We start from the raw sequence: 17,564 nt of genomic DNA, 5'->3' as shown, positions 1-17,564 counted from the left end.
CTACCAGTGAGCCTCACCAATAGCTAAGTAGGAGAGCAAAGATGGCGACAAGGAGATATGTTTTCGAGTTAAGTACTCGCATCAGGTCCCCATGGACCCTTGTTTGGTGATCTACCTTCAGTTGTTGGAGATCAATAACCCATTTTCACATTGTATTGTACAAAATAGTTGTCTATATTTAAAGACGTATGCTAGCTAGTTTTAACCCATGTTGTGATAATCTAGTCATTTTAATGTTCTTCGTTGACAGGGTTTATAAATTATGTGTATTTATCATGAATTATATAGCATTTGTTTGAATATAGCATTAGTCGCGATATGGCTCAAATATTGCCGATGTGACTTTAAATCTCAACTCACTCACTCACTCGCATCGGAGAGGAGAGGCTTATTTAAATAGATGATTATGAACACAGTCACAGGTGGGATTTGATTTAACAGAATGTAATTTAGGAATGTAAGAAATGGTTTGTAAAGACAATTTGAGCGTAGTTATAGAGATGGTTCATCAGCCTCCACATACAAACCAGGAATTGGTGATGTTTTGAAGCCCCCAAGGCAAAGCCTAAGGCCTTGGCGACAAACATAATCTAATAATTATGTCTACACCGAGTGTCCAGGAGACATATTGTTTTTGGTTGAGTTTCCGTCAGCGTCGACGTCGGCGTTCCCATTGTTTCCAGAACATAACTCTAAAACTCCTTGAACAATCTTCACTAACTTTGGTGTACTGCCATATCATGTAAATGTGTCTTTTGGGGGTTTGAGGGTTGGTTAGGTTTTTTTCAATTTTATTTTTTTCTGTTTTCATGCCAACGATTTGGACTTTGTCTTTTTGAAAAGTAAAGTTCGTTTCCGGAGCATAATTCTGAAACTAATTCACCCATTTTCACCAAATTTGCTATACTGCCTCTCCATATCATGTAGATGTGCCTTTTGGGGGTTTGAACTTTTCTTTCAATTTATATTTTTGCTGTTTCAACTGGGTTTTTTCTGTTGAGGTCTCAACGTTGAATTGGGGGAAAGGGGAAACATATGTTTTTACGAGTAAAAACACTTTCTAGTTTTAGTTAGTTTCCAGTTTAATACATCAAGTTCCTTTAAGCATATATTCTTCTAACACACTTTATAAATAAGTAGGGGAACCTGAACGTTCAATTTGGATAGGAAGTATCAGAGTTAACAAACTTTTCAAAGACAGGCATCTTGTGAACGCACCACCATTTCTCTTTATCACCACCACTAAACAATACACATGGGATACACCTGCACAACGCAATAGCCCCACGCACGTGCATGGGGTGTCATTCTCGTTTTTGACAGTTTTTAAGAAGGTCGATAAATCACTGTGGACCATTAAGTTTGACAATCATCTTCCATCACACAGTTGTTCGTGTTTGTTTCTAGCTGGTCGTACACATGGGAATTTCACGTCCAACACCAATCATCTTTCATGAGCGATTACTGTACAAATGACGTGGTGATGTACAAACGACTATGGTCTTGAGGACGTGCAAGTTGTGATGTACTCTCAACACAATCAATATTTTCATATCAACATTGATTGACGCCGATACATCTCCCATTTTTTGTCAATCGTAAATTAAAAGTGAAGTTCCCCTACTGTGTATAAATTTAATTTTAGTTCGTTTCGAGTTTGAATAACTTTAGATACATCAAGTTGCTTTGAGCATTTTTTTTATGCCAATATTTTTATGTGGCCGAAAGGTCAAATGTTGATAGAAAATGATTCCAAGAACAGAGCTTCCTTTACAACTAAATGGGGTCACCATCTAAATTCAGATCCTTTTTTATTACCCACGTTGTCAACGTATGGGTAGTTGCATACTAATCTCGTACGTCACACGAGTGTCGTATCGCGTTGACCTGTGACGTAACGACTTGACCTGAGATTCTAACGATTTGATTGGATAACCGATGACCTCTCAGTTAGGTCACGTTAGGACCGAACTACTTTTTCATTCATAACAAACACGTGAATTCATTCATTCTACAACTTATATGCATTGTGGGAATGTAAACATTGCGAAAGTTGTCATATAGCTGTTTAATTGTGAGTCGAACTGAGACATTATATGAGTCGAAAAACAAACGCAAAGTTGCCACCAATGATGGTATCCGAGTGAAGCATCTGCAAACTACGAAACGGGGTGCTACACAGTAGTTCAATGAAGGAGGCTGTACAAGGCATGCCTCGTGACGTCGGTTACCAAGGCAGTACGAGCAAGGCGTAGTGACGTCATTAAAGTGTGACGTCATGCAAAAAGTGTACTACTGTACAACATTCTTCCCCAACCGGTTTCGGTTTGAAACCATAACAATAACAACAAGTGTTTGCCACTGATATGGCAATGTCCCCCGCCGCTAAAGAATGGAATATCTATTTTTACTACTTTTTAATTTTTGGTCACATAAAAGATGCCTGAAATGACTGGTGTCTGCATAATCACCCAATGTAGGCTGTCAACATAATTGAAAACATTGGGTGCAATGTTTTATGAGATATCGCGTTTAAATAAGTTGAAAAGAGGTCAAAGTGTCGTGGTGACCTTGGAAATAAGGTCAAAGTCACCCAAATAAAGCAGTGTCTGCGTAATCCCCAAATGTAGGCGGTCACCAAATTTGAAGACATTGGGTACAATGGTCCATGAGATATCGCGTTAACAAGAGTTTGAAAAGTGTCCTAAGTGTCATGGTGACCTTGACGATAAGGTCAAGGTCACCCAAATCGACTGGTGTCTACATGTGTAATCCCCCAATGTAGGCTATCACCAAATTTGAAGACACTGGGTACAACAGTCGAAGAGATATCGCGTTAACAAGAGTTTGAAAGTGGACAAAATGTCGTGGTGACCTTGAAAATAAGGTCAAGGTCACCCCAATCATCCGGTGTCTGCGTAATCCCCCAATGTAAGCTGTCACCAAATTTGAAGACATTGAGTACAACAGTTCATGAGATATCGCGTTAACAAGAATCGGGACGTAGGTACATAGTACGGCGGGGGACAAAAATACGCTATTTTGTCAATTTAATGCATGTAAGATATGGGTAATAAATAAAATACCACACTCGGTCTCATTACATACGAATTATACGAAACAAGTGTCCTTCCTATGGTATCTGACCTTTCGCTCGGTCAGATACCATAGGAAGGACACTCGTTTCGTATAATTCGTATGTAATGAGACCGAGTGTAGTATTCTCTATTTATCCCCCCGGCATGTAATGCGGAGGCATTTAGTCGTCGGCTCGTCCGTCTGTCTGTCCGTCCATGATCATTTTGTTTCCGGAGCATAACTCAAAAACCGTTCAATATTTTTCAACAAAAAATGGTAAATATATCAAACCGAACCTAAAGTGGTGCCTTTTGCTATTTACAGATTTTTGTCATTTTTAATTTTCGTGGTTTCCATGGAAACGATTTGAACTTAGTCTCAAAATGAGGATGACCTTCGTTTCCAGAGCACAACTCGAAAACCGTTCAATATATTTCCTCAAAACTTTGTAGATATATCAAACAGGACCTAATGTGGTGCCTTTTTGCTATTTTACTTTACCGATTTTGGGGGTTTTTATTTTTCCCGGTTTCCATGGAAACGATTCGGACCCTCAAAAGGGAGGGATGGGCTTCGTTTCCGGAGAACCACTCGAAAACCGTTTAATATCTTTCAACAGAACTTCGCAGATTTATGAGTCAGATCTTGAAGTTGTGCCTTTTGCAATTTACACATTTTTGGCATTTATATTTTTCATGATTTCCAAGGAAACGATTTGGACTTAGTTTAAAAAGAAATCAAGCTGGACTTTAAGTAACTGTCAGATGATTTGTTCTTTCAAATATGTGGGGGCCGGGGGGATGTCATCTTCTGATGACTTTTAATTTTATTTAAACACAATTGCAGTTGCATTTCAGTAGTACAAATCTTTATACCACGTCACGCAATAGCCGCCATATAGCTGGAATATTGCTGAGTGCGGCGCAAAACAAAACTCACTCAGTCACGTCAGGCAATATTAAAATCATCCACAAATAGCGATCCCTGTAATCCCTTGAGTCTGTAATTGACAAATCAAGGTCCGAATAGGTCCCTGTGTCAGGGTATTACTATGTAGTATGCATTCTCTAGATAAAAAAGTTGTTTTTTTAATATTGAAATTTATCACAACTGATTCTAAACATACTAAATGATGAATGGCACTGCTGTTTTTACGGAAAACACGATGCATATTGTAGATTGTTGATTTCAGACTTCCAAACTAGTTGATTATCATGTGATCACTGATTTTGCAAACGCAGTTAGCTATGAAACTGGTCGATCATTTGAAGGGTTGGTATGGCCATGTCCAGGTTTAGTTATTGGAACAATTATAACATCACGATAAAGGAAATTTCCCTGACGTCAAAATATCTCCAAAATATGTAAGTGGATCTCCAAATATGGTTCTGGAAAGTGCTTCAAGAGTTGATAATGTATGTTATCAGTTCATATGGCAGTATTGTGATTGGGTTGTTTTTTTCATGAACACATGAATAAGAAATATGTCATTGTAATTTTTTTCTCAATTGAAATGAATCATAGTTTTCTTGTCTTGCTGGGATTTGACAATATGATGCAAGATCAAATGAAGAAGAATGTTTCCCAAAGTTTGTTTCCAATATCAGATTTACTGGTTAATAATTGATCTCAAAGCACACAAAATATAATGCAATTAAGGCAAAGAGCTACAGCTGATAGGCTATCTTGAACATAAAACCTTTACCTTTGAATGTTCTGGATAATGGCTCATACTTTTGATAACGTGTTCATGAATTCATACATAATTTCGCCGAGAGCAGTGCTAACTTTGTTTAAAAGTATGCCGTGTTTGAGCATGTGGTATCTTTAATATATTCAACTAATAGACCAGATGATGGCGACAGAAATAATGCTCTGTGTCTTATCCGCGCATTTCCAGCTTTTGTACAGTCATCGTTAAACCATGGTTTTCGCATGGGAGGGATTTTAGATGACTTTGGGATACTCTTTTCAAGTATGATATTTAGTTCATCATTTTACAGCGTTCTGAACATAGAGTTTTATTTAATGGCCAGTTATACTTTTTAAAATTCTAATGTGATGACTGGGTACATGAGATGGATTCACAGATTCTAGTAATGTAAGAAAATGGACTTCGTCATGGACTGACCATTTGAATTCACTCAGTAGGGTTGAGTCTGTAATTGACAAATCAAGATCCTAATAGGTCCCTGTGCCAGGGTATTAATATGTTTTTAACCATTATTATAAATGCATAAATCATTATATCTATAGTTCTACAACACCACCGCCAGTTGTGACCATTCAGTCTCGCGTGATTCCACATGGGAGTTGATCATAAAGAGCTTGAAGATTCACCTATTGATAAGGTTGTTCCCTTAATCAATACTGATATTCAGCCCAAAGGTCTGGAAAACTATTCTTATCACGTATAATTATTAATCAACCGTAAAGGAGAGCTTTGAATCATTCGCTATAGGTTTTGTTTATAAATATTTGAACTCGTAATCTTTCTATTGTTTGGTCAAGATAGAAACTTCTGTTACTAAAGGGAGAACATATCGTATATGCAGTTATGGGTAGGGTAGATGGTGTTACAGTAGAGAAATTACTGAGATAAAAGGCGTGTGAGTCCCCTTTAAACCCACAAAATAGAACACAAACAAGTCTATAATGTTCCGTTATATATTGAGTAAAAACCAGGTTAACTCTAATTTGCTAAACAGGTGAAATTACAGAGCCTGAGTTCAAGATGCGAGTTCGAATCACATTCAGTGCTTTATATTTTTGTGACCCATAACAACCAAAGGTTAATGAATGTGACATTTTAATTATAACAAAAACACATCCTCATAAAAATGGGTAGATATCGTTTCACGATTAAAAGATCATGTGTAAGGTCCCATCTTATCTTCTGTCTGAATAATGCAAAGATACTATCTGTACATGTCTTTTTTTTCCATTTCTTGGTCATGACGTCAAGTGGTATATGTACATTTAATGAAAATCCTACATGAAATGCTAACTGTAGTACGCAGAAGAAACCATTTCAGTCGAAACACAATCTCCAGAGTGAGGTACGTAATTTAGGAAGAAGATAGAAACAATCAGCAATGTATTTTCACGTGAGTTGTAGTCAGTGTCTTCAAAATTGTTTAATTGCATTAAGATGTTGTTATTTCACTTTGTTTTATATTTGTTTTCAATAAGGTCTATGTGCACGCGGCACCCGTGAAGAGCCATCTCCTCGTAGTGGGTGCTGGGTAACGCTAAGAGCTCTTCACACACACACACACACACACACACACACACACACACACACACACACACACACACACACACACTGCATCACCACCACCTGTGTGTGATACAATTATGTACTGTTACACAACAATTTGGGAATTATAAAATGATATTTTTAAGTCTTGGCGAATTTTCGATCCCAGAATTTCAAATACACTATTTCATGTATGTTTTTGCCTAGAGTCGTATGCCCAGAAGGGGTGGCTCATGGGCCAATCTGGTAGAATCATTACTCTGTTTAATTTTTCTGCTGGAGTATATCATCCGGGTATCCTTGGTGCTGCAAGTCGGAGACCCGCTTGTTCTTAGCATTGCCCTTGTGATACTCCGTGGTGGGTGGGGAGCTCGGATGATGAAATCTCTACACTAAACATGGCTTATGAAACCCCCACCAAAAAAACAAAACGTCCTCTTGAAAATGATCCTGATGATTTACCTTAGACCGTCCATATCAATTGACTTTTGGACACGCTTTCTTGTGATTGAAGCTGTCGACAAAACACCATTAAAGTTGAAACCTTTCGCTGTTTCCAAGGTATCGCCAGCGAAGAACATTAAACAGTTACGTGCAGGTGCGTTGTTGGTTGAGTGCGCGAAACGGCAGCAATCAGCCAATTTGTTGAGCACTGAATCGTTCGTCGGCATACCGGTCGCTGTCTCTGCTCACAAGACATTAAACACAAGCAAAGGTATCATCAGAGATCATGATCGATTGTTTTCTGACATGTCAGAACTTGACATCGTGACTGAAATGAAAGATCAAGGTGTACTCTACATAAAACGCTTTTCATCCCGTAAAAACAATGAAACTGTTAAAACCAATACTTATCTGTTTTCCTTTTCGTCACCAACTGCTCCCAAATCACTGTAGGCAGGTTACTGCAATAACAATGTTGACACCTACATTCCTAATCCGCTCAGATGCTTTAAATGCCAGAAGTATGGCCATGGTGTAAATACTTGCACATTGTCCGTTGTGTGTGCTCACTGTGTCCGATTTGGAAATAACAAACGCAGATCAACAACCCCAAATTTACCCAAAACATCAGTTTTTCTGATGCCCAAAAGAGAGATCTAAACTTACAGAAAGTTATGCTTCAATAACCAAAACACCAACTGAGTCAAGCCCTAAAGTATCTACATCGTCCACAAGCTGTCAAACAAACTTGACTTGGGTCAAAGGCGACAATCCACAGCTTTTGCATCCTGCTATATCATCTCAAACTACGGAATCACTTCCTAGTACGTCCGAAAGGCAGTCAGAGTCATCTTCTGATCACAAGTCATCCTCTCAATCACGTTCACAGTCTCAATCGTCATCTGATACTCAGCAAATTGTTAAAAGCAAAAATAAACCGAAGCTTGATGCTTCAAAAAACACAAAGTGGCAGAGCCCCCAAAGGGTCGAAAATAGAATTCAGCTATACAACAAATATGGATCTCTTGAGGCCATGGACGTATCTGAAAACGTCCATTCTAAAGCACATAGCTTGTCGCCCTCCAAAACAGTGCGGGGTAGATCCCCAATAAATCCACCCAAAAGATAATGTCTTCCAGTAATATTGTACAGTGGAACTGCAGAGGGTTAAGGAATAATGTCAATGATTTGCAGCTATTAGTCCAGGACTTCACACCATCAGCCATTTGTCTCCAGGAGACATATTTAAAACAGACGGATACATTTGACCTACGCCATTTCAATGCATACCATTCTTTTTTACCTCCGGGTGATCGGGCCACTGGAGGATCGTCGATCCTTATCAAACGGAATATTATTCATAGCCCTGTTATACTTAATACTGGTCTCCAGGCGGTTGCCGTGCGACTCACGTTACATAATGCTCACATTATGCTCTTTGTACATCTCACCGTCTTCAACTTTTCAGAAGACTGAACTTCAAAATCTAAATGACCAACTCCCGAAACCTTGTATTATTATGGGAGATTTAAATGGCCACAAACAACTCTGGGGTGGTACAACTACTAATGCTAAAGGTAAACTATTAGAAGAGTTCTGTTCAGATAATGATTTATGCATATATAATGACGGTTATTACATCCTGGCACATCAACTTATTCACTCTTGATTTATCAATTACAAACTCACACCTATTGAATGAATTTGAATGGTCAGTCCACAATGACCTCTGTGGAAGTGACCATTGTCCAACAATATTAAAACCTGTGAACCCATCTGATATTACCCCTAACCTCAAGATGGAACTTACAAAAAGCTAACTGGAATTATCAAACTCTGTGTTGTAACAGACTTAAACCTGAACTTTTCATAGATGTTCCTGATGCCATAAAGAATTTCTCTGATGAACTCAATAATATAGCTGATGAGTGTAACCCAAAATCCTCTGCAATTCCACACATCTGAAAACCATGGTTCACCAATGAGTGCAAACAGGCTAGGAAGGCACGGAAGAAGGCTGAGAATTATTTCCGTTGACATCCTATGGTCCATAATTTGAATACATTCAAAATTTTAAATGCTAAGGCACGGTGTACCTTCAAGCAATGTAAACGTCAATCCTGGCGAAATTATGTGTCAAAATAAATTCACGAACGCCGACATCAAAGGTATGGAACATGATCCAGAAAATAAAAGGTAAGGGCTCCCAATCTAGCATTAAACATCTCAAAGACGGAGACGAATTATTAACTAGTAATTCTGATATTGTAAATAGACTTGGAGAAACAAACACTCTTCCTCATCGAATTATGTGCCTAAATTCCAACAATATAAAATACAACAGGAAAAGAAAACTATTAATTTCAATTCAGATAATGGGGAAGATTACAATGAAATATTTTCTATTCATGAACTTTATACTGCTCTTGACGAAGCTCACGATACAGCTACAGGAGCTGATAACATCCATTATCAACTCCTGAAGCAATTACCGGAATCATGTTTAGAAACCCTTTTGAATATTTTAAATGATTTTTGGACATATGGAAAATTTCCTCCCTGATGGCGTGACGCTACAGTAATACCAATACCTAAACCTGGACGTGATCATACGGATCCATCCAATTATAGACCGATTTCACTAACTAGCTGTGTTTGCAAAACCATGGAACTTATGAAAAATAATCGACTTGTTTGGTACTTGGAAACAAATAACCTTATAACAGATATACAATGTGGTTTCCGTAAAAACAGAAGTACTATCGATCACTTAGTGCGTTTGGAATTATTTGTTAAAAACGCTCTAATCAATAAACAACATGCAGTGTCTATCTTTCTTTATCTAGAAAAAGCATATGACACTACGTGGAAATATGGAATTTTTAAAGATTTACATGGCCTCGGATTGCGAGGTCGTTTACCTAAATTTATATCCAACTTTTTAGATGGCAGGCCCTTTCAAGTCCGAGTGGGTTCAGCCCTGTTTGACCATTATTATCAGGATCAGAGTGTTCCATAAGGCAGTAGGTTGTCTGTTACCTTATTTAGCATTAAGATCAATAGTTTATCCAAGGTTTTAAACGATTCAATCGATGGATCAACTTTTTGTGGATGATTTTAATATTTCTTGCCGTGGTAAAAATATGCATACTATTGAATGGCAAATGCAGTTGTGTTTAAACAAAAGAGATAAATGGTGTCTTGAACACGGCTTAAAATTTTCAAAATCGAAAACTAATTGCATACATTTCTGCCGTAAATATACTAGCCACATAAAGAGACTGTGCATTGTCAAAATATTATCCCAGTTGATAAGTACGATAACAATGTCAAAGGTACATATAAACTTTAATGGAGGGATCATGAGACCATAACAAGTCGGGAGAATTTCAATTGAAAAGTCAATCACAATGACGTCACGAGTCCACAAGCTGGACAGGGGTCAAACGACCATGTCACAAGCTCAATAACGGGTATGTCCACCATCGGCATTGAGAACAGCAGTGCATCGACGACGCATAGAGCCTATCAAACGTGCAAGGAAGGCTTGTGGGATGTCACGCCAGATTCTCTCAAGTTCTGTTGCAAGGTCAAGGACGTTATCTGGCGGATGAGGAAGACGGCGTAGACGTCGATCCATCTCGTCCCAAACATGCTCTATCGGGGTGAGATCCGGTGAATTTGCAGGCCAAGGCAGTAAGTCAACGTTGTGATGTTGCAAGAAATCCATAGCAACCCTTGCCGTATGAGGGCGGTCATTGTCCTGTTGGAATGTTAACCCAGGGCCATGACGTTGCAGAAAAGGAATTGCCACAGGTCGAAGAATCTGATCCCTGTAGCCCACACAAGTTAAGTTGCCCTGAACAATCACCAAAGGAGTTCTTTGGCGTGCTGTTATTCCACCCCAAATCATCACGGATGCACCACCAAAGCGATTCGTCTCCAGACACAGGCCTGTGCATAACGTTCTCCCACGCGTCTATAGGCATGTTGACGTCCATCACTATAGGAAATGTTAAACCTGGACTCATCTATAAAAACAACATTTCTCCGCCAAAACAAGGGTCTGCGGACATGATTTCGACACCACATTCGGCGAGCTTGTCGATGACGTTGTGTAAGGATAGGCCGTATGGCGGGACGTCGTGGTCTGATCCCGCGATGACGTAAACGTTGTCGAACTGTGTTGGGGTGGATACGGCGAAGTCCTGGGATGGTTCGGGCAGTCATCACTGCAGTCTGAAACCTGTGGCGAAGATGGGTCACCCTTATCCATCTGTCCTGTCTTGGCGCTGTTACACGTGGACGTCCAGAACGTGGCTGATCGATGACGTCATTTGTGTTCTGGTAGCGTCTCACCTATGCAGAAATGGTGTTCCGGTGGCAGTGGAAATGTGCAGCCACTTGTCGTTGAGACATTCCCCCACGGACCATCCCAATGGCCTCATGACGTTGTGCAGACGTGAGCCTTGGCATGCTATGCGTTTCAATAGCCGTTTAATTTTTGAACGATCGCAAGGACAGGGGTTGAGCTTTCCAATGTGACAGTATTGTGTGGCATTCATTTGCTCTGTTTCTCTTTCCCGCAATGCACGTGCACCAACGTATTGCACGTCTCAAGGACGAACCCACTGACGTCACGGAACGTGGCACGTGCATGCATGTTGGATACATGTCACTAATCTCTGAGTTTAAATCCTTATGTGTCTACACAGGTTTGATAAATTTAGATTTTAAATTTTTGTATGCACAGTTTCTTTATGTGCCTAGTATATATTTACCTGAATTGTAAGTGCCGAAGAATTGTTTATTTTTAACCTCCGGCTAAATCTGCGACAATTGACAGTAACTAGTGAAAGATGTAAATCCGGCTGAGGAACCATGTAGGTAGGAGAGGTACCTAGAGGTATCTTCGGAGATGTGCATTAAGGAAGAAGATAGAAACTATCAGCAATGTATTTTCACGTGAGTTGTACTCAGTGTCTTAAATGTTGTTTAATTGTATTAACATGTTGATATTTCACTTCAGTTTTATATTTTCTGTTCAATGACGACGTAACAATACAATGGTGTGTGCGATGTTTGTAAGTATTAATACGCAGCGAATTTCCGGGAATAAAGTACCATTCGATCATGTTTTTCAGCCAATCAGATTATAGAACACAGTTTACAATTTATTTCCAATGTAGTCAAACATCACCAGGTACATCCCCAGGCACAAACATATGCAGGTGGTTTGGTCACATGAAAAATACTGTGAGACTGGTGTGGGTGGTGTAAAGTTTAGAAATATAACGTGTCAACCATGAAGCGTTTGAAAGCTTTGCTAGGGCCTTATATCCTGATCTTACAACTGCCTTCATGTTCGCTTATTTAGATTATCGATGATTCTTCAATTCTCTGGTCACACCTACTCTCAACCTCATCATATTTGGGATGATGATGGTACTGTGTACGTAATATTCCTTATATTTTTATTCACAGGTAACATTGGGACTGCTGTGTGCGTGTGGGCTCCATTACGGTAAGGAAATGGGTGAGGTGAGGTGAAATTGGGTTTAACGTCGGGCTGGAGAATATTTCGCTCATATGACGACGTGCATGCGTGTGTATGTGTAGGTGCGGCTGCTTGCACTAGCCCAGACTGATGCTGGTTTTATAGTGCTAGCCCACTGAGATACCATGCCGCAGTGAAGCATGAATACCCCCACTCAGACACATTATACTGACTCCAAGCCGACCAGTCCTTGTTGTACCCATTAATGCCGAACGCCAGACAGGGACCAACAAGTACCATATTTTAACGTCTTTTGGTATGACGCGGTCGGGGATCGAATCCGCGACCTTCCGCTCTCGTAAGGAAATGGACTTTTTGAAATGGCCAGTGATTAGAGTGAGTGAGTTTAGTTTTACGCGCGTTTAGCAATATTACGGTGGGGAACACCAGAAAAGGGCTACAACATTGTACCCATGGTAGGAATCGAACCCTGATCTTCGGTTTGACGAGCGAACGCTTTAACCACAAGGCTACCTCTCCTTTTCCGTAAAATTAAAGAAGACACGACCACCTGTCAATAAACGTTATCTGCGAAAATATATTAAAAAACAGTCAGAATAGGCATATGACTCTTAATAAAAATCTGTGCTATACATTTTTAATTTCTCTTATTGCAGTTGCACCGCTCCTTGTTATAAGGTCACAGAATGTTTTTGTCGAAACAAAGACATCGTCAGTGACTTTCAAAGTAAAGGCCTGTGGAGACATAGTCTTTCACCTGGTTATGTCTCTACCTAACGGAAGGAGCCTCTGCTATGAATGTGTACTGAGAGGATACGATGGGATGCGTGGATTCATCAGACTAAGCGGCACAGTCTTAGTTGAAAGGAAGCCCGCCTTGTTGAGACATTGTGAAGAGTATCGTCCCTACTGGGCCAGCTGGGAGAAAGGAGTTCTGTCTACTGGAACAGGCTGGACAGTTGGACAGGGTGTCCTGCTGGAGTACAGCACCGAGTTCACAGAACTACACCTACAGTGGATATATGCTAGGTTTTGGATATATACAGAAACACGTTACATCTTTGGTATGTATCCGTTTGGCACAGAAGGTATCGATATTTACTGAACATTCATACTGAATGTGTGTAAAAGGAGAGCGTGAGTCTTACGTTGGCAATTAACTGTTATTTAAAGGACTGACTGAGTTTGGTTTTACGCCGCTTTTAGCAATATTCCAGCAACATCACGGCGGGGGACACCAGAAATGGGCTTCACACATTGTACCCATGTGGGGATTCGAACCCCGGGTCTTCGGCATGGCGAGCCAACGCTTTAACCACTAGGCTACCCCACCGCCCCTATTTAAAGGAAATGTATGGCAATATATGGCCAGCGAACAGAGAGCTATCTCCAGTTTCAATTACACTCAAACACAAGGGTGTCAAAATATGCAGTTAGCTACATGAGTGCATCTAGTTATCCGAGGTTAGACACAAACGCCAAATGACTGTAACGGTGTATGCAGGACCAAGCATTTACTTCCAGACAAACCGTAGGCTCAAAACAACAAAGTTTGACACAGTGATGTTTTGCCTTAAGTAGATGAAAGGGTTTTCATTCATGCACACAACAGGAAAAAATCATTGAATAAATTATATTTTGTTAGTGACATAATTTATACAATAAAAACCTTTCAATTAACCTATAATGGAGGCTAACATATTTTATCAATACTAATGTAAATTTTGAAAATAAATCTTCTTATATGTGAGGTGAGGTGAGGTGAAATTGGGTTTAACGTCGGGCTTGAGAATATTTTGCTCATATATATGACGACGTGCATGTGTGTGTATGTGCGGCTGCTTGTATTAGCCCAGACTGAAGCTGGTTTTATACCATGGTGAGATACCATGCCGAAGTGAAGCATGAAAATCCCGCTCAGACACATTATACTGACTCCGAGCCGACCAGTCCTTGTTGTACCCATTAATGCCGAGCGCCAGGCAGGGACCAACAAGTTACCATGTTTTAACGTCTTTTGTTATGCTGCGGTCGGGAGATCGAACCCGCAACCTTCCGCTCTCCGAGCGGACGCTCTAACCACTACACCACGGAGGCGGTCTCTTCTTATATATTGCATTAACTGCTTTATACCAGTAAGCAATCAAAATATACTTTTTTATGAATGGGTTACCGAATTTCATCTCCATTTGACATGTCTTCTCATTGTAGCGAGCCAATCACTTTACACCGCACCCAGCAATATTCCAACTGTAAGTCGGCGGTATGTAAATAATTGAGTCTGGACCAAACAATCCAGTGATCAACAGCATGATAATGAGTATGTGATACAATGACATGTGTCAAGCAAGTCAGCCAGCCTGACCACGCAATCCCGTTAGTTGTGTCTTACGGCAAGCATGGGTTGATGACGACAAATTCATTTACATGAGAAGAAATACCATAACACTGCACGACACGTGCATGTATTATCGAATGTCATAGCTTTTGATAGGGAATTCATTAATCACAATTTCAGATGATCAAAACGCTGCTTTTCTGAGAAGAACACCACGATTCCTGTACAAGGGCCAAGCATCCTCTGCTGTGGTCACTACAAGGTCAAAACTGAGATGTGCCGTGGCCTGCCGAGAAGAACCACGATGTGCAGCCATCAGTTACACACGAGACACACATCAGTGTCAGCTAGTGGGAGCATTGAAGAGTGGCATTAAAGTAACTTCTGAGGAACTTCTGTTGGTGACACAACGATACTGATGGTAAACATAACGATTCACCCTCACATCCATGTGTACAGTTGAACCTTGCTTGTCTTCAGTACGTTTCCTAAATATTGTCAGGATGAAAGGAGGTTTGTGTTTCTGAATCCATGGTTCATCCAGGCGTATATCAGGAGAGTGTCCGGGTTCTCCGCTGGGAGCACAGCCCTTCTGACTGTCTGGGTAATGCAGAAGGCTGCAGTGTTGGGGAGCCTTCATATTCTCCGGAAAGTTCTTGGTAGGTTCGACCAGGTAGCGTTTCCCTGAGGTCCTGAGCTGAGGATGAGCCTTACCAGCATGACTGTGCCAGGATCACCCGAACTCTCTCTGCTGCGTACTAATTTTCATCTGTAAAACATATAAATAGTAGCAAGATTATTACATAATTCAATTATTTCGGTTAAAAGTGAATTTTAACAAGACAAAGTTTTAATAGCCCTGAGGCAGGAGATTGGGTCCGAAACTATTACATAATGTTTATATTTTGGGTATTAATTGATATATTTAAGAGCTGTTAACATAGGTTCCTTCTGCTGTGAAAATGGAGTTGTTATCTGGTAATCGAAAAGATACTGTTCTGGATCAAATATCTGTGGCCCAAGCAAGTGCTCCACCATGTATGGATCCATATGTAAGGATTTGTATGTATTATGTTCATTTCTTGATGGATTACAGTTTTGTCTATACTGCAAGTCATTTGCGTCTGATTTTTTTTAATGTGGTCAGTGTAAGATCTACCAGTTAGCCTATCGAATTGCCAAGAAGGAGAGCAAACATGGCGACAAGGAGTTAAATACTCGCATCTGGTCCCCATGGACCCTAGTATGGTGATCTACCTTCAGTTGTTGGCGATAAATAGCCCATTTTTACGTTGTATTGTCCAAAATAGTTGTCTACATTTAAAAATGTGTGCCAGCTAGCTTTAACCAATTTTGTGATAATCTAGTCATTTTACTGTCCTTCGTTGACAGAATTTTATAAATTATGTGTATTTACCATGAATATAGAATTTGTTTTCGTCACGATATGGCTGAAATATTGCTGATGTGACTTTAAATCTCAATTCCAATTCCAACTCACTCACTCTCTCGCATCGGAAAGGAAAGGCTGTTTTGTAGAGATGATTATGAACACATTCACAGGCTGGATTTGATTTAACAGAATGCAATTTAGGAATGTAAGCAATGGTTTGTTAAGATAATTTGAGCGTAGTTATAGAGATGGTTCATCAGCCTCCACATACAAACCAGGAACCGGTGATGTCTTGAAGCCTCCAAGGCAAAGCCTTAGGCCTTGGTGACGAACAGGATCTAATAATTTTAGTTAGTTTCGAGTTTGAATAACTGTAGATACATCAAGTTCCTTTAAGCCTTTATTCTTCTAACACACTTTATAAAAAAGTAGGGGAACATGAACGTTCAATTTGGATAGGAAGTATCAGAGTTAACAAACTTTTCAAAGACAGGCATCTTGTGAACGCACCACCATTTCTCTTTATCAGCACCACTAAACAAAACACATGGGATGCACCTGCACAACGCAGTAGCCCCACGCACGTGCATGGGGTGTCATTCTTGTTTTTCACAGTTGTTCGTGTTTGTTTCTGGCTGGTTGTTTTTGTTTGAAAATGAAAATCGTACACATGCAAATTTCAGGTCCAACACCAATCATCTTTAAAGAGCGATTATTGTACAAACGACTATGGTCTTGAGGACGTGCAAGTGGTGATGTACTCTCAACACAATCATTATTTTCATATCAACATTGATTGACGCCGATACATCTCCCATTTTTTGTCAATCGTAAATTAAAAGTGAAGTTCCCCTACTGTGTATAAATTTAATTTTAGTTCGTTTCGACTTTGAATAACTTTAGATACATCAAGTTGCTTTTTTTTTATGCCAATATTTTTATGTGGCCGAAAGGTCAAATGTTGATAGACAATAATACCAAAGACTTAGTTTCCTTTACAACTAAAGGGGGTCACCATCTAAAACAGACTCAGATCCTTTTGGTGCTTTTTTATGGTCAACAAAATGAATCCATTTTGAAACATCCATTCATAATTTTATTTAAACACAATTGCAGTTGCATTTCAGTGGTACACATATTTTTACCACATAACGACCTCTTAAACGAAATTGCGTAAACTCTTTCACATCACGTTTGTCCATATAGTGTAGTATTCATTCTCTAGATTTAAAAAGATAGGCACTGCATGTGTTTTTTTTATCCCCCGCAACGCGTTTTGCGGGGGGATATTAAAATGCACTCCGTCCGTGCGTGCGTGCGTCCGTGCACATTTGTCTTTTCCGGAGCAGAACTTTTAAACCGTTCAATATTTCTTCACCAAACTTGGCACATGGATTGGTCTGGTGGTGTACGGGTGCCTTTTGGTAGTTTTGTATTTTTGAAGAAAAATACTTTTTGTGTTTCCGTGGCAACAAGTTCAACTTCGACTGAATTTGGTGGTTGTGCGCTTTTCCGGAGCAGAGTTTTAAAACCG

General features: G+C 39.8%; 1 long non-coding RNA gene across 1 annotated transcript; it reads right to left on the bottom strand.

The window, feature by feature from the left end:
* Nucleotides 1–1,299: 1,299 nt before the first annotated feature.
* LOC124285330 lies at nt 1,300–16,459 on the bottom strand. The gene is made up of 3 exons (XR_006900791.1): nt 16,448–16,459; nt 14,494–14,497; nt 1,300–1,407 (listed from the first exon to the last, which is right to left on the bottom strand). It is a non-coding gene; the product is annotated as an uncharacterized LOC124285330 (long non-coding RNA).
* Nucleotides 16,460–17,564: the final 1,105 nt, after the last annotated feature.

This window comes from Haliotis rubra, unplaced genomic scaffold (assembly GCF_003918875.1).
Source record: "Haliotis rubra isolate DU_JTF1 unplaced genomic scaffold, ASM391887v1 Scf359, whole genome shotgun sequence".
Classification (NCBI taxonomy): Eukaryota; Metazoa; Mollusca; class Gastropoda; order Lepetellida; family Haliotidae; genus Haliotis; species Haliotis rubra.
The sequence above is the reverse complement of the archived record's forward strand: the minus strand, read 5'-3'. Positions and strand labels throughout refer to the sequence as shown.